The sequence below is a fragment of the Macaca nemestrina genome, chromosome X (genome assembly GCF_043159975.1).
Source record: "Macaca nemestrina isolate mMacNem1 chromosome X, mMacNem.hap1, whole genome shotgun sequence".
Lineage (NCBI taxonomy): Eukaryota > Metazoa > Chordata > Mammalia > Primates > Cercopithecidae > Macaca > Macaca nemestrina.
Window position 1 is genome coordinate 50,874,688 of NC_092145.1, and position 23,424 is coordinate 50,898,111.

The 23,424-nt window shown below is 40.0% G+C and overlaps 1 protein-coding gene across 1 annotated transcript in view; it reads right to left on the reverse strand.

Moving 5' to 3' along the window:
• LOC105499700 (interleukin 1 receptor accessory protein like 2) overlaps positions 1 to 23,193 on the reverse strand; it is a 1,280,649-nt gene extending 1,257,456 nt beyond the window's left edge. Inside the window, exon 1 of the mRNA XM_011772467.3 lies at positions 22,325 to 23,193. The gene's annotated coding sequence lies outside the window, so the exon portion shown is untranslated. The remainder of the gene's footprint in view (positions 1 to 22,324) is intronic.
• Positions 23,194 to 23,424: the final 231 nt, after the last annotated feature.

Genomic DNA, 23,424 nt, shown 5'->3' on the forward strand with positions numbered 1-23,424 from the left:
CAATAGGTTCATTCATTCAAGAAATTGTGATTTTTCAAAAGAATGTCATCAAAAATCATGTGATAAAATATTCAAAACTAATCTGATAAGTGTGGCAAGGATAAAGACCCAACTTAGACCGGGCACAGTGGCTCATGCCTGTAATCCCAGCATTTTGAGAGGCCGAGAAAGGTGGATCACCTGAGGTCAGGAGTTCAAGACCAGCCTGACCAACATGGCGAAACCCTGGCTCTACTAAAAATACAAAAATTAGCTGGGCGTGGTGGCGCACGCCTGTAATCCCAGCTACTCGGGAGGCCAGGACTGGAGAATCACTTGAACCCAGGAGGCGAAGGTGGCAGTGGGCTGAGATCATGTCACTGCACTCCAGCCTGGGTGACAGAGTGAGACTCTGTCTCAAACAAACAAACAAAAAACAAACCCAACTTAGGCTACTATGGATGGTAGAAAGGGCAACTAGTATATTAATTAGAATTTTCTTTTCTTCCTATTGTCAATGCTAACACTTTGTTTCAACTAAAGTTTCCTGCCCTCTTCAGTGTGAGTGAGCAAATGCTGACTTGTTAAAATTTCACTGAGTCTTTTATTTCACTCTAGGAACAAAGGGTCAATCTGATAACTGGTCTCAAATTAGAGGCCTTACTAAGGCAAACATGTGGTTCGCTTTCTCAAAACAAAATATTGACACAAAATGTGTCAGGTTAGCCCCTTTTGAGTCTTTACACATAACAAACATTGGTTACTAACAATTATACAAATCCCCTCCCCATGTCACAAAGTGAAAAAAGACATCATAAAATCAAACGGTATTAAGAGATAAGGTTATGCCTACATGGCATAAAAATATATAACTAACCTCAAAGTGTTTTCTCAATACCCTGTGATGGTTAACTCTGAGTGTCAACTTCATTGGATTGAAGGATGCAAAGTATTGATCCTGGGTGTGTCTGTGAGGGTGTTGCCAAAAGAGATTAACATTTGAGTCAGTGGGCTGGGAAAGGCAGACTCACCCTTAATCTGGGTGGGTACCATCTAATCAGCTGCCACTACAGCCAGAATATAAAGGATGCAGAAAAACGTGAAAAGGTTAAACTGGCTTAGCCTCCTGGCCTACATCTTTCTCCTGCACTGGATGTTTCCTACCCTCGAACATCAGACTCCACATTCTTCAGCTTTGGAACTTGGACTGGCTTCCTTGCTTCTAAGCTTGCAGATGGCCTATTGTGGGACCTTGTGGTCATGTGAGTTAATAATGCTTAATAAACTCCCTTTTATATATATAGCCTATTAACCCATTTTTGCCTAGTGTTCCATTATTGGAATGCTAAGCTTGTAGGAGTTATTTATATCCTACTGCTCTAGGTTATTACCAAAGTCTGATTCTTCACACAAAAAATTTGCAACCTCCAGCATAGATAGATTAATTCTGTCCCAATAGGTTAATTCTGTCCCAGTCAGAACCCTGACTAATACAACCTCCAAAAAGAAGACTGTTGGACAGTTGTATTTCATACCATTACAAAAATGAAGAAACTAAACAACCAATCTTTTCTATTTATATAAACCATGTCTTAGACATAATCTTTTTTTCACCTCTTAAAACTCAAATTGCATGCATACTTCAAGAAACATGATTGCCCCAAAGCAAACATTCAGGCACTGAGAAAGCAAGGTTTGCTGCTATCTGTGAAAGCCACAGTGAAGATTATTTAGAAGTCAAGTTTCCCACTGGACTTCAGAAATATAGAGATCTGTATAAACAAGCAACTTGTTTGCTTATATTCAGGAGGCTATCCTTCATTAATCTCATTTACTTTATTGAACTTTGCTTGGTATACTATTCAAAATAGATAATGGTTTAAAAGCTAGAGTTAATTCTCCAAACCTCTAAACAATTTTTTTTTTGCAACACTTGAAAAATCTGAGAGTACACAACACTTATCAGGCATTAAGATAATTTGGTTTTCTAAGTTCTAGAAGTAAGTTTAAGACTGGAGATTTCTACTAAGTTTCAAAAAGATGAGCTTTCAAGAATGTTCTTTCCCTATTTTCAATTCTTAGCACCAACGCAGCCAGGGGATGATCCTAGATATGACTTGAATCATAAGAATGTGCAAGTGGGGGATAAATACCTCCAGAAACTCCTGCCTTATACATATTGCTCAGAAAGTTCAGGGGTGGTACTGTTGACCTGAAAAGGAACAGAGCTCAAGAAGTGGAGATGAGAAACTTAAATGAGTGAATGTGTGGAGGGGCAGGGAGGGGAATTCAGTCATTAAGTCACGCAGAACTTAGTGGTTAGTGAGTTTTCAAAATGCTATAGAGATCTAGAAAATTACTGAATGAAAAGTTCAATTTCTACAATGAGTAGAGAGGTAGGTTATATGCAGCATGGGCTAAGAACAAATGAGGGTTCAAAATTCCTCAAAGCCCTCATTTTTCTCTTCTCAGGTGTGATAGAATGGAAAAATATTTCAAACCAATCAAATAAAACATTTTACCCTAAAACAAAAAAAAAATCACCAGGCCCATTAAGCACCAGTTACATAATTAATACCTAATATAAACTCTAAACAATCCTGCTCCCTTCCTCCTACAGTTACCTGTGAGTGCTGGTTGGCTATTGATAGTGGTCAAAGTTATTATTTCTATTGTCAAAGGTGATCTTCCCACATGGTAAACTGACTATACAACTATACCCCATGCAGCCATTTTGCAACTACACGCCTTTGGTCAGGAGATAGAGGATGCATATCTGTGCTAATTTATTACTATGATTAAAAAAAAAAAACGCTCTTTAGTTTATGCCTTTTGTCCCACTGAAAGTGAGTTGGCAGCATTACCTGTGTGGTATATCTATTCCAACAATATGTTAGCAGTCTTAAAAGATTATCACAGTAGATATACACAATGGAGAAGGAGGGGTGCTCATGTGATTCCTCCATAGCAGTGTTTCCCAAAGGATGCACATTCTTGGGCCCCCACTTCCAGATCTAGAGTAGCACAATTTCTAAGAGTGGGGTGATTCCAATATACATTAAAGTTTGGGAATCACTGTCTACAGTAGTAGTCTGTAACTTAGAGGTGGCTATCAGAATCCCCAATGAGATTTCTTAGAATGCGCATGCCTGTGCCACAGTCCAAGAACTACTATGCCAAGATGTCTTCTTGAGGGTAGGCCTGGCCATCTGTGGTGGTGGTTGCAGAAGACAGATAATATGATAATAGCAAAGAAAGCACTGCCCTAAATCCTTTATATGCTTCACCTCATTTATTACCCAAAACAACCCTTTAAGGTAGGTATCATTACTGTCTCCATTGTACATGTATAGTAACTGGGACAAGGTCACAGAAGTTAAGCAACTTACCCAGAGCTGCAGAGCTAGTAAGTGGTGATACTATGTGAAGCTGGTTCAGTACCCCTGTTCTAGAAATTTATTTTAGGGCCCCTATATCTTAAAAGTACTCTGATCCTCCCAAATTGCAAGGCTTACAGATCCCAGAATTATGCTGTCCTTCCCTTCACTGGGTTCAGAATTGAGGAGCTGTCTTTCAACAACCTAAGAAGGATTGAGCCAATGAATAAAACTAAAAGCAACTAAAAAAAGATGTGCACAAGGTGCTTAGTCAAACACTTTCAGTCCTTCTCAGGAGAAAGAAAATAAGGTGAGAAAATTGCTTTTAGAATTAAGAAAGGAAAAAAGCTTGGACTCAGATTCCAGATTTTTTCTACAGCAAAAGAAGTGGGAGGCCCTTCACAAACAACAAAATGCTTTTGGTCAAATTAAAGCATTAAAAATTGATGATTACATGATAACTAAGACGCTCAACTTTACAGCCCAAAGAAAATTCTTGTGGGTGTTCACAAAAGTTGCTTGTGATCTGACAGCTGGCTACTGCAGGAAATGAAATTTCACAGTCCAAATAGCAGTTTAGTTTGGTAGCAATTATTTAGGAACTGGGAGGAGCCACAAAGTGAATTTAGATGAATTTAAGTAACATCTCTCAAAATATTGACCTGAAAATCTTGTTTATTAAAACGTAGGCTCTAATTAAACTAAGGAGCTTCTGCAAAGCCAAAGAAACTATCAACAGAGGAAACAGAAAACCTACAGAATAAATGAAAATATTTGCAAACTATGCATGTGACAAAGGTCTAATATCCAGAATCTATAAGGATTTTAAAGAAATTTTAAAGCAAAAAACAAACCCCATTAAATAGTGGGCAAAGGACACAAAAAGACACTTTTCAAAAGAAGACATACATGTGGCCAACAAGCATATGAAAAAAAAGCTCAACATCACTGATCATTAGAGAAATGCAAATCAAAACCACAATGAGATACCATCTCACACTAGTCAGAATGGCTATTAATAAAAAGTTTTAAAATAACACATGCTGGTGAGGTTGTGGAGAAAAAGAAATGCTTATACACTGTTGGTGGGAGTATAAATTTGTTCAACAATTGTGGAAAACAGTGTGGCAATTCCTCAAAGACCTAAAAACAGAAATACCACTCAACATGGCAATCCCATTACTGGGTACATACCCAAAGGAATATAAACCACTCTATCATGAAGACACATTCATATGTATATTCATTGTAACACTATTCACAATAGCAAAGACATGGAATTAACCTAAATGACCATCAATGGAAGATTGGATAAAGAAAATATAGTATATATATATACCATGGAATACTATGCAGCCATAAAAAAAGAATGAAATCGTGTCCTTTGCAGCAACATGGATGGAGTTGGAGGTCATTATTCTTAGCAAACTAATGTAGGAACAGAAAAACAAATAACACATGTTTTCACTTATAAGTAGGAGCTAAATGATGAGAACACACGGTCACATAGAGGGAAACAACACACACTGGGGCCTATCGAAGGGTGTAGGGTGGAAGGAGGGAGAAGATGAGAAAAAAATAACTAATGGGTACTAGGTTTAATACCTGGGTGATGAAATAATCTGTACAACAAACCTCCATGGCACAAGTTTACCTACGTAACAAACCTGCATATGTACCCCTGAACTTAAAAGGTACAGAGAACTGAAGGGGGCATGATTTCATTTATATATATTATATATAATATATATATGTGTGTGTGTGTATATATATGTGTGTGTGCATGTGTATATATGTGTGTGTGTGTGTATGTTTGTGTATACATGTCTTTTTGTGCATATGTTATATATGGTTTATATAAAGATGGAGAAAGTGTGGAAGGATTGATTCCAAATAAATCCATTTTAGAGAGGAAGACCAGAAGGAAAAAGAAAAGATAATTGAATTTTTCTTTATTCACTCCTGTTTTGTTTGATTCAGTACAACAAATCACTACTTTTGTAATTTAAAAAACTATAAAAGAAAAAATTTTAAAATAGCTCCCATGATTTTTTCCTCTGTTCCACAGTAATGGGTTTTTACTGAGTCTATCTTTTTGATAGGCCTAACAACTTTCAGTTAGAAAAATTTCCACTACCTTTCAGTCATGGCTGTAGCTCACCTACTTTATGATTTTCCTCTGATAGAAAACTTGGCAGAAACTGTTTTCTAAAAAGACCTGGCTCCTTTAAATAGATCACAGTGGGTGTACAGAGTGGTTTAAGGACCTTGGACAGGAAATGTCACTACACAGCTTCTTTGGCCACCAAAAACTCATGGTTGAACAGTTTTTCACTTAGGAGCTTTTCAACATTTGGGTCAGGAACCACTGAGACCTCCCTCCTGGGTCTGGTATTCTTTTCTTAGGCCTTATACTTGTTACTTTATACTTTTAGCAAACACTGCCCCAAAAGGAGATCCTTTAGTCATTCAGTTCACACAGGACTAAGCTTAAAAAAATATTTATTGAGCACTTAGGGTATGTCAGACACTGACACTTATGGAGCAAGTCTGTGAGGGAGGCATGTATTCACCAGGAAAAGAAGGAGATGTGATAAAGAAGAGTACTCAAGGTAATGGAAAGTGCTATATCAGGATTCATAACCTCAACTCCCTGTTGCTTTATCTCTACCGTGCCCTGTAACCTTGAGCATGTCCCTTCCCCACCCAAGTCCTAAACAACTTCTCCTATAGAGTAGGGAGGTTGGACTAAATCAATGATTCTCAAACTCTAACACGCATTTGTATTATCTGGAGTGCTTGTTACAATGGCAGCTTCCTATGACCTCACCCCAAGATTTATTGAATCAGATTCCCTGGGGTGGGGGTACAGAAATAGGTATTTTTAACAAACTCCCCTGGTGGATCTGACACATGTGGTTCTTGACCCACACTTTGAGAAACCCAGGACTCCACATTCATTCCAGCTCTAACATACCTTGACACAATATCCAGGTGGCGCTGGTAGAGATATTATTGAAAGGAGAATTAGAGCTGAAGGAATGATTTTTCTCATCCATTAATTCCTGAGTCAGCAAACATTAAGTGCCTATTATCTGCCCATACCTATTGTCTAGTTTTCCATATATGTTTAACTGATTTTGGTGATTTGGCAAGGAATTGGGGGATGGCCAGCTTATGAAGAGTAGTATCTTTTAATATCTGGATCAGTGCTTAGTGACGTGCATGCTAATTAGAAACTGATGTAAGAAGCTGTAAGACTACTCATGATAGCAAAAAAGTGGAAACAACCTAAATGTCTACCAATTGATGAATGGTAAACACATTGTGATACATAGATACTATGAAATATTATCTGTCAATTAAAACGGAATAAAATACACCTGCTACAAAATGGATGCGCTTTGAAAACATCATGCTAGAGCGAAGGGAGCTAAATGCAAAATGCCATATCATGTATGATTCCATTTATATGAATTGCTTAGAATAGGCAAATTCATAGAGGCAGTAAGTTGCTTAATGGTTGCCTAAGTCTGGGCTTGAGGCATAATGTTGGGTAAATGGAGAGTAACTGCTAATTGGTATTGGGTTCCTTTTTGAGATGATAAAAATATCTAAAATTGTGGTGATGGTTGCATGACTCTGTGAATATATTAAAAATTATTGAATTATACACTTTAAATGAATAAATTTATGGTATGTAAATTATACCTCAATAATAATATATGTATATATGCATGTCTATCTGAAAGAAAAAGCTGGACCAAGCATGGTGGCTCACACCTGTAATCCCAGCACTTTGGGAGGCTGAGGCAGGCGGATCACTTGAGGTCAGAAATTTGAGACCAGCCTGGCCAACATGGTGAAATCCCGACTCTACTAAAAATACAAAAATTAGCCTGGCATGGTGGCACATGCTTATAATCTCAGCTACTAGGGAGGCTGAGGCAGGAGAATCACTTGAACCTGGAGGTGGAAGCTGCAGTGAGCCGATATCACACCACTGCACTCCAGCCTGGGCAACAGAGTAATACTCCATCATCTCAATACAAAAAAAAAAAAAAGGAAAAGAAAAAGCTGTATAATTACTTGTTGACTGTTCACCAAGTTAGAAGAAAGTATACCAACCCTTAATATAAATGGAAAATCAGCCTGTCGATTTTAGCAGTCTCTTTCTCATGCACACACAACTTCACATCACTCTTTGCTTTCCATTTCAGGTGGGCCTGAGGTGTGCACATCCTGTTTGCTAGTTGGGTACTCTGAAGCAATTTATTACTCTATAGTATGTAAACCTTTGTTGCATTTGCTTTAATTAAATTCAAGCATTTCTGTCCACTAACAAACCACAGCAGCTGGTGTGACTGCTCTTGGCCTTGCCCGTTTTTGTACTTGTGTACATAGCAGCGGAGTGTACGTGCCTGGAAAGAGATTTTACAATAAAGTGCTTCTAATGCAGCAGTATTTAGGCAGAAAGTGTTACACTTTGGATTAAATAAAATTTTCAAGTATATCCTTTAAGTTCTCTGTATTCTCAGGGACTGATCCTCCTGACCACCACCCCAGGAAGAGTTTGGGCAGTTTTTACCTTGCATTCTTTATTCTGGTATCTAAATTTTAGTGTCATAGAAGCTGACCATTATGTATCTCTTTTAGAATTCATGATGCATGAACTTTTAAGGAAGGGGCAATTTTTTTTCATCTTTATGTTCCCAGCTAATAGTATAGTATATGAAGCCTATCGGGTTCTTAATGGATGTTTAGTTAATGAAAAAAGATCTTCAGTGTCTCCCTTGGGGACCTAGAAAGGCCCTAGCTAGCATCCTTTATGCAAAAGATAATTCTGGGCTTGACTTTCCATCCCCAATGTTACTGAGGTGCATGTGCAGATTCAGCACCTTGCTCCATAGACATAGGCATGCACCACATGAATTTTCAAATACCTACATATTAATCACATGTCAGAACTTATTAACTAATAGCTGATCTATAAACCATGTGAAGAGATTAGAAACGTATAGAAAAGTATGCACACACAAATAAAAACCTTTGCAGAATACAGATTGAAATTTAATCTAAATCTGCTCAGTTTTAACTTTCCTATCCTTTTTATTAGTCTTCACAGTAAAAGCTATTTGGGAGACCCACACAATACAACAGTGAAAAAATTGGCCGAGCCTCATAATGTGCCCAGCATTTCTAAGTGGCTTACTACCTTCTTAATAAAGATCATAATTTGAATCTTTTGCTCCTTTTGCTTCTGAAAATTGGAACAAGTAAAATCATATGTTTGGAGACTAATTGAAAATCGAAGCCCAGAAGCCCATTTGCTTTGTTTGGGAGAGCATGTGCAAGTTGTTGGTTATATTTAGAGATGCATAATTTAAAACACTTTTACATTCATTCGTATACCACTTGAAACTCTTATGGCATTTGCATGTCAAATATTTCATTTGAGCCTCAGAATAGCTCTTTGAGATAAGCAGAGCATGGCACTAAAATCATAGAACCAGAGGACTCAAAGGCACCTAAAGGCACATAGTTCAACTGCCCATCTCACTTGGCAGGTGCCAAACTCAGGCATAGAGGTCAGTGGTTGGCTCAAGGTGGTACTGCAGGTTTTCCTACATGAGGCATTCCCTTCATAAATATCTAATGACACTCAGAGATAGAAAATATTATTGAAACCTCTACAGTGCTCAAGGTTAGCAGGCAAGGATTAGAACCTGGAAGTTTCTGCCTCGGGGTCCTAAATACAGACTTCTCTCTCCCTCGGTATCTTTTATACACATCAGTTTGACTCTTTCCTATCATTAACTTTACTATAATCTTCTAAATATATACACCTTCTGTAGCCTCCAAAGCAGTTAAACCCCCATCAGCAGACATAAAATTTCTTGGTCTGACAATCTTACTTTTATGTTGCCTTCAGTATTTCAGGTTGCCTGAGGTGCCATATTGATTAAGCTACATTCTGGAGAACTAAATATATGTAGAATATTATATGGTTCCTCTACCAAGCACGAACTATAAATTAATGTATTCCTCTTGTTGACGTTGTAAAGTAGGCTTGCCTGAAGTACAACTGTAATATTCCTTGCAGGACCATGTGTTTTACTTGTAATGTCTATAAAATGAATAGTTGTTCAAATGTAAAAGCTGTGACAGAAAACAGATGTTTATATAGAAGGTGACATAGTAGGAGAAGGATGACAGTGAGTATATGCAATGTAGGAAGCCAGAAAGTACTGGGGGAAGAAAATAATACAATGGACCAATGGCAGGACAGCCTTTCACTATGGAAGTGACAGAGAGGTTTAATCAATACATCAATCCTGAATATAGTGAGAGGTGATATAAACATGTTTTGCTTTGTTTTCCTCTTGGTATTTTGTGGCTCTAAGTGCTGTAGAATATAACTGAAACTGTGGCAGAAGAGTAGAGCCAGGTAATTTGGGCAATTAATTAGGAGTCCTGCACATCAAAGGATGTTTGTGTAGAGATAGGGATGGGGAAGATTCTAATATAAATGGTGTTGAGGGCAGCACAGAGTGAGCTCTAGTTTGAGAAAAGTGGCTAAAATATATTTTGACATGCATAATTTTTCCTCTTGCTCCTTTGGCTCCCCACTTCAAATCTCCCCAGTAGATTGTTCTGTTTTTAAAATAGTCCTCCTCACTTTAGTCTTGCCCTAAGTTTCTTTTCTAACTTTTATTTTAGCTTCAGGGATGCATGTGCAAGTTTGTTATACAGGTAAACTACGTGTTACAGGGGTTTCGTATACAGATTATTTTGTCACCTAGGTACTGAGGCTAGTGCCTGATGAGTATTTTTTCCGATCCTCTCCCACCCTCCACCCTCAAGTAGGCCCCAGTGGGTGTTGCTCGCCTCTTTGTGTCCATGTGTTCTTGTTTAGCTCCCACTTATAAGTGAGAAGATGTAGTATTTTATTTTCTGTTCCTGCTTTAGCTTGCATTAGTTTGCATTAATTCGCTTAGGATAATGGCCTCCAGGCCATCTGTGTTGGTGCAAAGGGCATGATTTCATTCTTTTTTATGGCTGCATAGTATTCCATGGTATATATGTACTACATTTTCTTTATCCAATCTTCCACTGATGGGCATTTAGGTTGATTGCATGTCTTTACTATTGTGAATAGTGCTGCAATGAACATATACATGCATGTCTTTATGACAGAGTGATTTATATTCCTTTGGGTGTGTACCCAGTAATGGAATTGCTGAGCTGAATGATATTTTTGTATTTAGGTCTTTGATTTCTCTGCACCATAACTTTTTGACAAGTATCTTTATATATAATTCTATAATACATATAAAACAGCAGTTCTCTGCCCCTACCCCAAGTCCTTTTTCTTAAAGACAACTTCAACTTTTTAAGCTATTTCATCTGTTATGTATCTCCATGTTTATAAACAATATGTTCATGTCTGCTTCTTAGTCAGTTTTACATATTATCTGTTGAGTTCCTAATACAGAAGATAATGACCAGTTGTCCTCCCTCAATTATTCAAATATAGCTATGTGATAATTTTACATTATTATGAATATTAAGTTGTGAGTCAAATAGTATATAACGATTTCATTTCCTTTCTTGTACTTTTTGTTTTTTCTGCAGTTATGAGAATATGAGAATTCTCTCATTTTCATGTGACTCATTTTTCTATATCTCTATAACGAAGTGCCCCCAAACTTTCCAACAGATCATTAAAAACTCATGAAAATAATTTTCCTGGAACATCCCTCCTAGAGCCCTCTCTCTTCCTGCTGAAAATCTGAATAAGTTGTTCCCTTGACCTATTTGCACAACTGATATGCTAGAGTTTCTCTTTATCTCTTATCTTTGCTTTATTCCCTGTTGCCTGTATCTCTTTACTACTGTGCTGGATCCCCTCTGTGTTCCCCTCCAGGTCCCTTTCCACCATTCTGCACATGATCTCTGCTCTGGGACTGATTCTACATTAAAAGAACCCCCTTCAGCCCTCTCTGGTAGATCCAGCTCAGGATCAGGAAATGTGTAAGGTGTCTTCACACTACCACTTCTATCTCTGCCTTCATGTAAAAACCTCTGCCTCTTTGAGGCTCATGCCATTCAACTTTAGCATTCTCTCTATTCTTGGAGTGGTCACCTTTCATTCTTCTAGATAGCACTAGTAGGAGCCCCTTCAAACTCTGTCTTTTCATGTGCCCCTATCATTGTTTGAGCACTTCTAACTTTCTGGCAGCACAAGATGTGCCCACCCTCATCTTTTTGCTTCTCTGCTCCAGGCCTGAGATAAGCAATTTCTTCAAAGAACTCTGATTACTTTTAGTGAAGATTAGTATTGACAAACTAAGACATGGGTGTTTGTTACGTTTATCGCTACTAATGTGTTGCTGTTCCTGGCCCTCTCAGTGGACAAAGTTAGGAAATATACATATGTGTAAGATATATAACCATTTACACAGACAAATAGAAACATAAATATATACATAGATGGAGACAGAAATAGCCATGAATGACTCTGATACTTCCAATTCAAAACGATAGGGTCCCTTCTAGCCTTCCCCCTTTTCATATTTGTAACTGCCTTCTATGACAGCGAGAAGCTCACTCCTGTTACTCTTAATATATTTATTTGCTCATTCTCCCAGCATGTAGTCAACTATCTGGCCTTGCCAAACTGCCACCCCACCCTGTATGGGTCCTGACCCCTGCAAGGCTACCATTCCTCAGATGCTCCCCTGACATAAGCCCTAGTCATTGCTGGGCTGCATCATCACCCTGCCCTTGTGCCCTCCTTATACAGACCCCGACCACCCTTGTGCTTTCTTCCCACCTCACAACCAGTTTTTACCTTACTTATCAGTCCCTGATGCTTCCTTCCCTATAGAGTTTTAATTCATAATCCATCATTTCCACAACTTGTACTAATATCTTCACCTTCTCATTATGTTGCTGCTGCGATGGATCCTGGCAAAACTCAGTTCGGGATCAACACAACTGTCCACTTCCTCCATTCTTACACCTGAGCAGAGCTTGAAAAAACTGCACAGCTGTGTAGACTGTTATCACTTATAAAGTCATGATCCCTAACCTCATTGGAACTCTCACTCTTACCTAAATATTCTTCCGTATTAATGACCTCTTTCCCCCAAGCTCCAATGCTCCAATTGGCTATTCAGACTTCCTTCCCAACTACTGCTACTTCCCAGAGAAAACAGGATAACTGAGGACATGGAACTCTTAAACACAAGATCCAGTGGAATTACTCACTTTGAACAAAACACTAGGGAATTGGGTGAGTATGGGAAGGGAAGGGGAGAAGGCGAGAGAATGAATGGAGTTAGAAAGTCAAGTCTGAAAGTGAAGTCAAAGGCAAGAACAACTGCCTGAATGGAAAAATGTAGTCTGAGATGAGCAGTGGGTGTTCGAAATAACTACCGTGGGAAACAGATGGGAAAGAAAGCTGAATATGTACACGTAAAAAGTCTTCCTAGCACCTCTGCAGGGCCCAAATGAGGTTTTAGACCATGTACTGTTTCTGGCACAGGTATGAGTTTCTCTAGAGGAGTTCAGCCATAGAGATGTTGGAACAGAGAAAGTGGTGGTTAGTTGATCCAAAGACGGAGAGGGAGGTGTTGTAGGCAGCTTTAGTGACAAGATAATGAGTCTAGAATCAGATGAAGATATTAGCAAAAGGAGAATACTACGACGTTTAGGCTGGATAACAGAGGAAATATTATAAAGCAGTTATTAGGTTCAATTGGGAAATAACTGTACATTTTAGACTCCGAAGCAAAAGTTTCAGAGATTTTACCCCATCGTCCCTTCTGGTTGCAAAATGCAATTATCTTTGGTCAACAGACTGCAATTAACACCTCCAAATATTAAGTAGGCTTTTTAAATGATATATCCTATGGTAAAATGCCTTAGGATACTTTTATAAAAAAAAGAACATAAAGATGAAATTGAAGAGTTGAGAGGGCTATGTCTATGGCTCCATCTGAAGCTTTAATTTTTAATATCATATATTTTTGTGATTATAGAAGTAATATATCCTAATTGTAGAAAATTTGAAAGCTACATAACTGAACTAAATAGTATCTGTTACTACTCTCAGTATATATATTTTTGTGCCATGTTTAAATGCATAGGTTTTAGAGTGAGATTGGCTGGGTTCTCACCCCAGAACAGCCATTTCAATAGCTTTGTGACTTTAGGCAAATTACTGAACTCTGTGTCTCAGTTTCCTCATCTAAAAATTGTAATAAAAGTACCACCTACTTCCAAGTAAAATAGATTATTAATATGAAATGAGTTAATACATATAAAGTTGTACTTAGAATAGAACCCAAATATAATTAGTCTCCACTAAGTGTTAGCTATCATTATTTGTGCTTCCTTCAGAAGGATTCAAGTGTTAAATGTAAACATCGAAAATGTATATGGATAAACATATAAGATAAATCGGAACAAAGAATTGTAATACTTGATATGTAAAGGTTTATATTAGCTCAGAAATATAACTTTCCATCAGCTAACCACCCACAAATAATAAGGTGCTATTTGGACTGTTATTTTTTATATTATAAACCTATTGTATATATCCTATAAATATATACAGTTATTTAAGTATTTTACAAGCTAGCTCTGGTAACACTTGCAGTGACTCTAGAGGAATATGGATTGGGGAATGTGGGGAAAGGACCATGTAGTGTAATTTTCTGCTTTAGCTAGACAAGGATAAAGCCTCATAAGATAGGGGCAGATGCCACATATCTTGGCATGAACTCACCTGCATGTAAAATACTTCGATAACTGTATACATTTTCGATGTTTATGTAAAATGCTCTACTGATTTTTCTTGTTTCTTCCTTTATTATTAATAGAAAGTCCTGCTCCCAGGTTACTTTTATTATATTTTAGTTATTATATACTTTCCTTTTTTTACATTTAACACTTGAATCCTTCTGAAGTTCACATTTAACTTTGACTAGCTTATCTTATACATTATATAAGCATAATAACTGCCACTGTGCCTTAAGCAGAGTATTGAGTACCATAAGCATTTTAAATGCATTATAAAATATATGCTTGTATTATTTTCACTATAAATAAACAAAAGCATAGGCTGATTTTTTAAAGAAAATTCAAAGTCCTTCCACCTATAAATAACATTTTGGTGAAAAACTTTCTATACATTTCATATGCTTATATGCACACATAGATGTACAGAAATACATAAACAAGTGAAAAAATTGAATTATGCTGCTTTGTAAGCTATCTTTTCCATTAAATTGTATTTATGGATATATTTCCATATCAATAAATGTAGGTCTGCATTATTTTTAATGTGTCCAAGTAATTGATTAAAATGATACATCCCAACTGACCTAGTCAATACACTATTAGAGCCACTTATGTTGTTTTCAAAGCTTTGCCAGTATAAACTAAACATTAATGAACATCCTTGTGTATACAGGTTTTGGTACTTGCATTTATCTTCTTAGAATAAATACTTAGTGAAATTGCTTAATCATAGAAGGCATTTTACATTTTTATAGATTGCCCACCCAACCTTCGGAAATGGACCAATTTAAACAGTACATTGGATCATCCATATCCCCACAGGTTTGCCAACACCATGTTTTATGTTGGTTTTTGAAGCCTTCTTAATCTTATATGTGAAAACTATTAGTTTTTATTTGCAAAGTGAGTTTGGTATTCCTTTTTTGGTGAGTATTCTATTAATGAATTTTCCCCATTTTTCTATTAGATTCATTTTGTAATTAATATGTAGAAGTTATTTTATGTTAAGAATATCTACCCATTGTTATGTGTCACAGATATTTTTCCTAGTTTTTTAATTAACCTTGATTATGGTACTTTTTTTTTTTACCATAAAGACTTTTTTGAAGGTTAAATGTATCAGTCTTTTCCTTTAAGCCTTCAGTCTTCATAAAATAATTAGAAAAACCTTCTCCATCTCAAGACAGTAAACATATTATAAAATAAAATGTTAAATTGTAATCATATAGATTTTCAAATAATCTAAAATATCTTTAAGTGTCTTTATAGCTTTTTTTACATTTAAATATTTGAGTCAGCTGGAATTAACTTTGGTTTAAATAGTGAGTATAGATGTAGCTTTATTAAATTTCCCCTCAATGACCAGCTGTTGTCCTAATCACATTTACTGAAAAATCTATCTTTGCCCCCAAACCCATGGATTTGAAATCCTTGTCATTTCTTAAAATCCATAATATACTTAAGATTATTTCTTTGGACACTGTTCTGTTATAGTAATGTGTCTGATCCTACAAAAGTACCATAGTATTTTAATCATTGTAATTTCCAATATAAGTTATATGTGATAGATCAAGTTCTTTATAATTTTTTCTTCTTCAGAATTTTATCTGGAATTTATTTTGGTGTTTGACGTGACATAATTATCTGTCTCCCAAACAGAGTCAAGGTGATTCCTGTAATGTTACTAATTTGTGTTCTGAGAAGGAATTAAAGTGGCAGCACTATGACACTGGGAATTCTGCATAAACCCATGAAAGCAGTCACCTTTATGAACACGTTTTTGGTGGAAACAAGTGTTAAGAACTATTGTTGTTTAATAGTGCTACCCAATAGAACTTTCTGTTCTATAGCTGTACTTTCCAATATGGTATTCACTGACCTTATGTGGCTATCAAGTACTTGAAATTTGGCTAGGTGACTGAGAACTGAAATTTTTAGTCTCATTTAATTGTAATCAGTTTAAATTTATACAACTGCATATTTATTGAATAGAGCACTTCTAGAGCACAGCTGTTTTAAAAAGTCAGTGTCCTATTATACTGCTTCATGACATTATTGGCAAATAATAAATTTGGCAATTTCCTACTTAACCTGAAACTATCATTTACATAGTAAAATGCTAAGGTTGACACTGAGATCTCAAAGGCAGCTCAATTAAATAAATATGGAACAGATGCTTCCTATACCCTTGGCTCTCTGCAGAATAAAAGACAGCCTTCCAAAAGTTTAAAACTAAGTAGAGGAGATACAGTGATACAAAAATAACAATAATGGTTGCAGAACAAGGTAAAGATCATAAAAGAGGAATCAACAATATGCCAAGAGAGTTATGAAAAGGGAGAGATTGCTGAGCACAGTGATTCACACCTGTAATCACAGCACTTTGGGAAGCCAAGGCAGGCAGGTGGCTTGAGCCCAGAGTTCAAGACCAGCGTGGGCAACATGACAAAACCATATCTCTACAAAAAAAAAAAAATACAAAAATTAGCTGGGCATGGTGGCATGCACCTGTAGTCCCAGCTACCGGGTGCTGGGGGCTGAGGTGAGAGGATTGCTTGAGCCTGGGAGGTCAAGGCTGCAGTGAGCTGTGATCATACCACTGCACTCCAGCCTGGGTGGCAGAGTGAGGCCCTGTCTAAAACAAAAGAAAGAAAAAGAAAAGGCACAGATTATTTTAGCTATGAGGTATGAGAGATAAATTAGGGAGGGCTGCATTAAGCTGTTTCTTGAATATGGTTTGTTTTCAACAGGCAGAAGAGATGGAAATTGGGAGGAAAAATACTCCAGGGAAAAGAATGGCATAAGCAAGGGCACAAAAGATAGATAACAAAGGTTATAACTGGATAATAATGAGTGATCCAGTCTGGCTAATTATGCGAAACAGGAAGGTAGTGAGAAATATGGCTTACTAGGTAGACTGAGACTAAATATTAAAGAGCCTTAAACTTCTGGCCAAAGAATTTGGACTTGATTTTACAGCTAGTGAGGAGAGAATAAAATCCCTTTAGTCTAGTGCTATCTGAGCCAGGACCCCCGAGCAATACTAGCTTTGTGATGTCAATTAAACAAGTTTCCCAACTTGGACAGACCATCTACCTCACAGATAATTATAAATATCAAGCAAGGTAAAGAAAGGGGAAGGGCATTCCCCAAAGTATAAAGCAAGCACAACATAAATGTTAAAAATTCGTAACATAATACAATGATCTAGATGATTCCTAGAGTGACACACACCCAAGTAAGCCAGGGCAAAATGACCTATTTGGGCATAGCAATAGACTGTTAACAAACAGAAGACTATAAAACACCATTCTAATAATTTTTAAAAGGTGTAATTTCAGCAGGCAAACTGATAGGAAACAACACACTATTTGGGTCCCTGGATGTTGAAAGGATGATATAGACTTTCTGGGTTAGGAAACATATATCCCAAATCTGTTGTTTGAGTTCCCACCAAATGGTTGGCCATGCTATGTACTCACCTGCAATGTTAGAGAACTTCTTGTATTAGTTTTTCTCACACTGCTTATAAAGACATACCCAAGACTGGGTAATTTATAAAAGGGAGAGTTTTAATGGACTCACAGTTCCACATGGGTGGGGAGGCCTCACAATCATGGTAGAAGGCAAAGGAGAAGCAAAAGCATGTCTTACATGGCAGCAGGCAAGAGAGCTTGTGCAGGAGAATTTCCATTTATAAAACCATCACATCTTGTGAGATTTATTCACTACCACAAGAACAGTAGGGGGGAAATCAGCCCCATGATTCAATTATCTCCACCTGGCCCTGTCCTTGATATGTGGGGACTATTACAATTCAAGGTAAGATTTGGGTGGGGACACAGCCAAACCATATCACTTCCTAAGGTTACAATTCAACTTATTTATTGCATCAGGCAACTCAAATTGTTAGAAACTATTTTAGATTCAATAACAATCTGTATGACTTAACAAACACTCACTAAGTAACACTTTTGAATAAAGAACTGCATGAGCTACAGGAAGATTAATCCTAACATGTAGGATATACTGAATTAGAGAGCAGATCAAAGACAGCAAGAAAAGACTTTTGTAGCAGGCCAGATCAAGAATCTAGAAGACCTAACTGCAAGTGGTGGCAGTACAAATGCAAAGGACAAAACCTATTCTAGAGACAGAATTCAGGGCATTTAATAAAAGACAGGATGCATGAGGTAGTGATGGATGAGGCACGCAAGAGCAGTCACAGATGAATGAGATCAGAAGTGCTAGGGTTAGGGAATGAGGACCTCATTAAAAGCAAGAGACAAAAAACAAAGTTTTGCTTGGGGGAAAATGTTAAGCCAGTGTTTTAATACATTTTTATGCCAACACAACACCCGAATAGAGGAATAAAGCAAACCAGCTAAAAAACATTTTGAAACTCAAGAGAGAAGCCAAGGTATAGCTGTGAAATTAATGGGAAAAATAAAGCAAGAAGGCTACTAAATCTAGGCTCCTTGGCACAGAGAATATGTATTTAGATCATTTGACAAAAGATTTGGAACCATGTCTGTGGCTGGGGAAGCCCAAAAGAAACTGCCCCACAGTGGACTCACTCCAGTGCCTCTGATCTCATTAGGAGCTAGTTCAAAGTGAACCAACCCAAATAGCGGTAGCTTTGGCCAGATGGATCCATGTGTTACATCTTTGCATCAGGCCTTACATTAGACACATTTTTAAAATAGAGGTGGGGTGTCACTATGTTGCCAAGGCTGATCTCAAACTCCTGGGCTCAAGTGATCTTCCTGCCTCAGTCTCCCAAAGTGCTGGGATTGTTACAGATGTGAGCCACCATGCCAGGCCTGGACAGACACATTTTATTTTGGCAAATTCCTTGGCACTTGCAGTTCCAAGTCTAAAGATAATGAGAGGCTTATTTTCAAGTCCTAGCTCAGGATAATTAAAGCACATATTGCATATTCCACATTTATCTTCCTCTACCAAGTTGGCTCCAATCACAGCTTTCTGACCTAGGATCAAGGGACAGTTCTCAGAGATTAAAAGGTGTGAGTTTCTGACTACAGCTAGAAAACATCCCTGAAAAATTCCTGTTAGTCCACACCTCGAGGTTTGGCAATGATTTTTCTTTTATATATTATTAGTGAAGATCTCAAACTTGGGACTTTTTATCTCTTCCACTTGATTACAGTGCATTTTCACAAAGGAGGTTATGTTACTTCTCAAATGAAGAAGGCAGTGTGTACATTTGTCTTCCAACAGTCCCAGCTGTAATCATTACTGCTGCAGTTACAGGAAATTTCCAAATACAAAGGATAAATGTATGTTCCCCTTTGGTTTCACCATAGTGCTACAACCTGTCACAGAATCTACTCAGGCTGTCACATTGCACACAGTGATGATTTTATTTAAGGCACAGATGTGAACACAAAATTCTGTTTTACCAAAGTATACGATCATTTCAACCATATTTTAACTCATTTCACCTTCCCAATCTTTCCCCTTCTTCCCAAACAGCAAATGTTTGCACTGAGACACTTCAATAAACTATGGAAGCCAGTGTAAAGTGAAGTTTATTGTTTTAAACAATGCTGGAATAGTCACTTCATAATTCATCTTTTTTATATGGTGAGATTCTTTACAGCATGTCTTTTTAAAGCTAAAAAAAAATTTCAATGGGCTTTGCAGCTGTGGAGTCATGTTGCAGATGGCTATAAGGGGCTGTTCCCCAGGTTATCTCACCATCAGTTCACCCTAGTAAGCAGCATATGCGTGTATGGACTCTATTGCCAGTTATTGGCAAACAAGAATGTTCTACACCATTGAGGAACTATTTCTCAGGAAATGAATGGGTAAATCAAGATTCAGACTTGATTTTACCTGTAAATGCCACAGTCCAGGAGCACCCTGATATCCACCACCCCTGACCAGCGCCTTTAGCCTCTGCACAGAGAGGTCAAAGTGGTAGAAGCCCCGCAGAAACTAAAAATGGCCGATTGCTCAACCTGAGTTAAGATTGGCCAGATATCAGAGAGAGCAGCAGAGGCTATTTCACAAAGCCCGATTGAAATCCTCAACCCTACTGCTCTAAAGGTCTGGCCTTGACCTATAGGGCAGAAGCAGAAGCAGCCGCAGCTGTCTGTCACGAAGGCAGCTTTGGTGGCAACTTGTCTCTCCTTCAGATCAGCTGGGGTTAGAGTGGGCAAGTCAGGAGCCTTTGATGCCACAGCCCTTTATCCACATTTAAACGCTATTTAAATCAGCAGCTTCCACCGCAGTAGTTGCAGGCTGTCTACCCCAGGGCAGCCCTCAAATTGGAGAGCTAACTGTAAGCAGGTGGCTCAAAACTGGAGTCGCCGCCTCGGGTCCAGCAGCTGCGCCGTGCGACTGTACTGGCCATAGAGCAGGGGTTGCTCCTCGGAGGAGAGGAGTGGAAAGGATGCAAGTGACGAAGATGGGCACTTCTGCTGAAGCCTAGGCTCAGGAATACTTAGGAATTTCACCCTCCCTAGGTCCCAGGGTAGTTGCCCAATTGCTATCTATGGGGAAGCCGGGAGCATGGAGAAGAAAGCGTTCTGTGCGGCAAGAAGGGGGGAAAGCCTAAGTATCTGAGACCCTGCTGGCAAAGAGCCCAGTGGTACAACAGTGCATGGATACTAGTGCCCCCAAATCATCTGCTTCCACGGCAGGTAATTGTGAGCTGTCTAGCCCAGGGCGGCCCGCAAATTAGAGAGTTCACACCGTATGGGGCGGCTCAGAGATGGAGCCAAAACCTTGGGTCAGCCTCGGTGGGGTGGGAGATGAGGATGTCAGTGGGAAAATGGACCCCAGTCCCAGACACCTGCCCGGAAAACTTAACTCCTTCCTTTCCAGAGACTCTGTAACTGAGGTAGTCTTCCTGAACTGTAGGACGCCCGCTGAACTTGCAGGCTCAGAAACGTGTCCTTCCCTCCCTCCTTACTTCCCTGGGTCTGTTCCCAGCTGTGCCTCATGTTTAATAATCTACAGCTTGGTTCCCCTGGCCAGGAAAAGAAAGAAGGATTCCTTCTTGGAAATCTACACATTCGATTGAATGTAGTGGTGGTGGGCAGGTCCCACTTCCTCATTCGGGGACAAGATACTCCTAAATAGACTCCCCCTTAAAAAACACCCGTGGTAGGCTCTAGAGTAACTTTCAACTGAGAAATCCTTTTCCAGCACTTCTGTGCAGTCACAACTTTTGTGGGTGGCAAGGGGAAAATCTTGAACACTTGTTTACTAATGTCTCTAAGTCCTTGGGTGGCACAGATGGCAAGGGGATGGCTGCAGGGACCAGGAGAAACCCCTGAAGCAGACATTTGTTATAATACACATTTCCCTTGCCAGGGTCTCCTTACCAAAGCATTTTTCTTAAACGTCTGATAGTGACAGATCAAGCTGTTTGCTCCAATCCCGAGCCCAGAGAGGCAAGGCGAGCCACTCGCGAGTGGCTATGCCTACTCTCCCACTCTAGGGTTCCTTCACAAGGAGTCTGAAGCGCAACTTGGCGCGGGCAGATGCTCACGCCTGAGCAGCAGTGGGGACCTGGGAAACCCACTCTAGGGGTATCGGGGATTCTTGCGGGAAGAGGAAAGGGGGCGTCTCAGGAACCACAGGGGAAGTACCTTCAGGCTCTCAGTGCCAGAGCACAGAGATGGCCCCAGATACCCAGCGATCTCCCCTGTCTAGTGCTTGGTGGGAATCCCCAGGAGCGGCAGCGTATTGCTGGGCAACCCCTCACTATTCCACCCAGGAGCCGCCTTGAACCTCTTCCCAGCTCCGGTTGCTCTACCAGCTGCGGGCAGAAATGTGGGCAGTCAGAAGCGCCCAGTTGGAAATTGCCTTTCAGGCTGCAGAGCCCGCGCGCCAGCCGCAGAGAGCATGAACATCCCGCCGCGGAAACGCAACGCACTGGCTCGCGGGCACCTGAGGGACGGCGCACGCTCCTCCCAGGCCGAAGAGCCCCTGGCCTTCGGAGCTCTATTCCCTAAACTTTCTGGGAAGGCTAAAGGAAGAGAAAGCCAACTGGCAAATTTCCAGGCGCGGAGACCAGAGCTGCAGGAGAGATAAAGCCTCCATTGGCTGCGGCCTGCCCTGAGAGCGCAGCGCGTTCTCCCCTGGCCCTTGCCAGTCAACTCTCCAGCTCTGCGAGCGGGCATTACCTGAGTCTTGCAAAACAGCCAGCAAAACGTCCAGCAGGTCTCAGATGCGTAGTTCCATGTCCAGGGCGAGATGGCGAGCCAGGTTCCGGAGAGCGCGGGCTGGGACTTCCCGGGCAGTCCGAGTGGCTGGAGGGGGCGAGAGGAAGATCGCGTCTCCCCAAACAGCGTCCAGTACAGCCCCGACTGTTTTCTCCACTACCTGTCTTAGCCAAAGAGGATGCTAGGAAACTTCCCCCCGGCCAGGGAAGATTTCTAGAGTTCAGCAGAGCTTCTGTGGACTTTGGGGAAAGCTGGAAAGGGAGAGTTAAGGAGGGTTTCTAAATCACTCAGCTCCGCAATTAGAATGGCAGATGTCGCCTCTCTCTGTCTCTTAGTGACTAGACTCTCCTAAGTCGCCTGCCTCCCAGACTCTTCCTTTTGCGCGACTTCGCTTCGGAGCAGCCTTGCTCCAGCAACACCTTGCCTCGGCCAAGCTGTGCACGCCGGGACGCGGGCGCCTCAGCCTGTGGCCCTCGCGCCACTTGCGAGGTAGGCACACTCCAGAAGGAGCGAAACACCAGCTGCCCTGTCGCCCTAAGGGAGGCGCAGGAGGCAGGTGCAGACTCTGCCTGTCCACCTCCCTCCCTCCTGTTCACTTCCCCAGTCTTTCCCGGGAACCCTACAGTCAGTGAGCAAAAGCCTGTAAGTCTCCCTTAGTTCCGAAGAGGGAGGGGCGCCTGGAAATGAGCTCCAGGCTCGCCTCACATCCTGCCACCGCTCCTGCCGCCTCCAAAATATGCCTGGAGTGCGGGTGGGAGGGTAGTGGGAGTCACCGAGAGCTGCGTTTTTGTCGCTAACAGTTTGGTGCCTCCTGGCTGACTGATTGCACAGGGGAGGAGGTGGGAATTAGAGAGAAGCGCTCTGGCGCGTCACGAAAAGAGCTGCTTCTGCTCCTCCTCCTCTTCCACACCCCTTTAGATTTGGGAGCGCGGGGAGGGGAGGCAGATTGAGAAAGGCTGCCAACCCCAAGTCCCCCATCCCCTGGTTTAAAAAAAAAAAAAAAAGCGCTCTCTCTTACCTTTCTCGGGAGAAGGAAAGCGTGTCCCGGCAGCGCCGTCTAG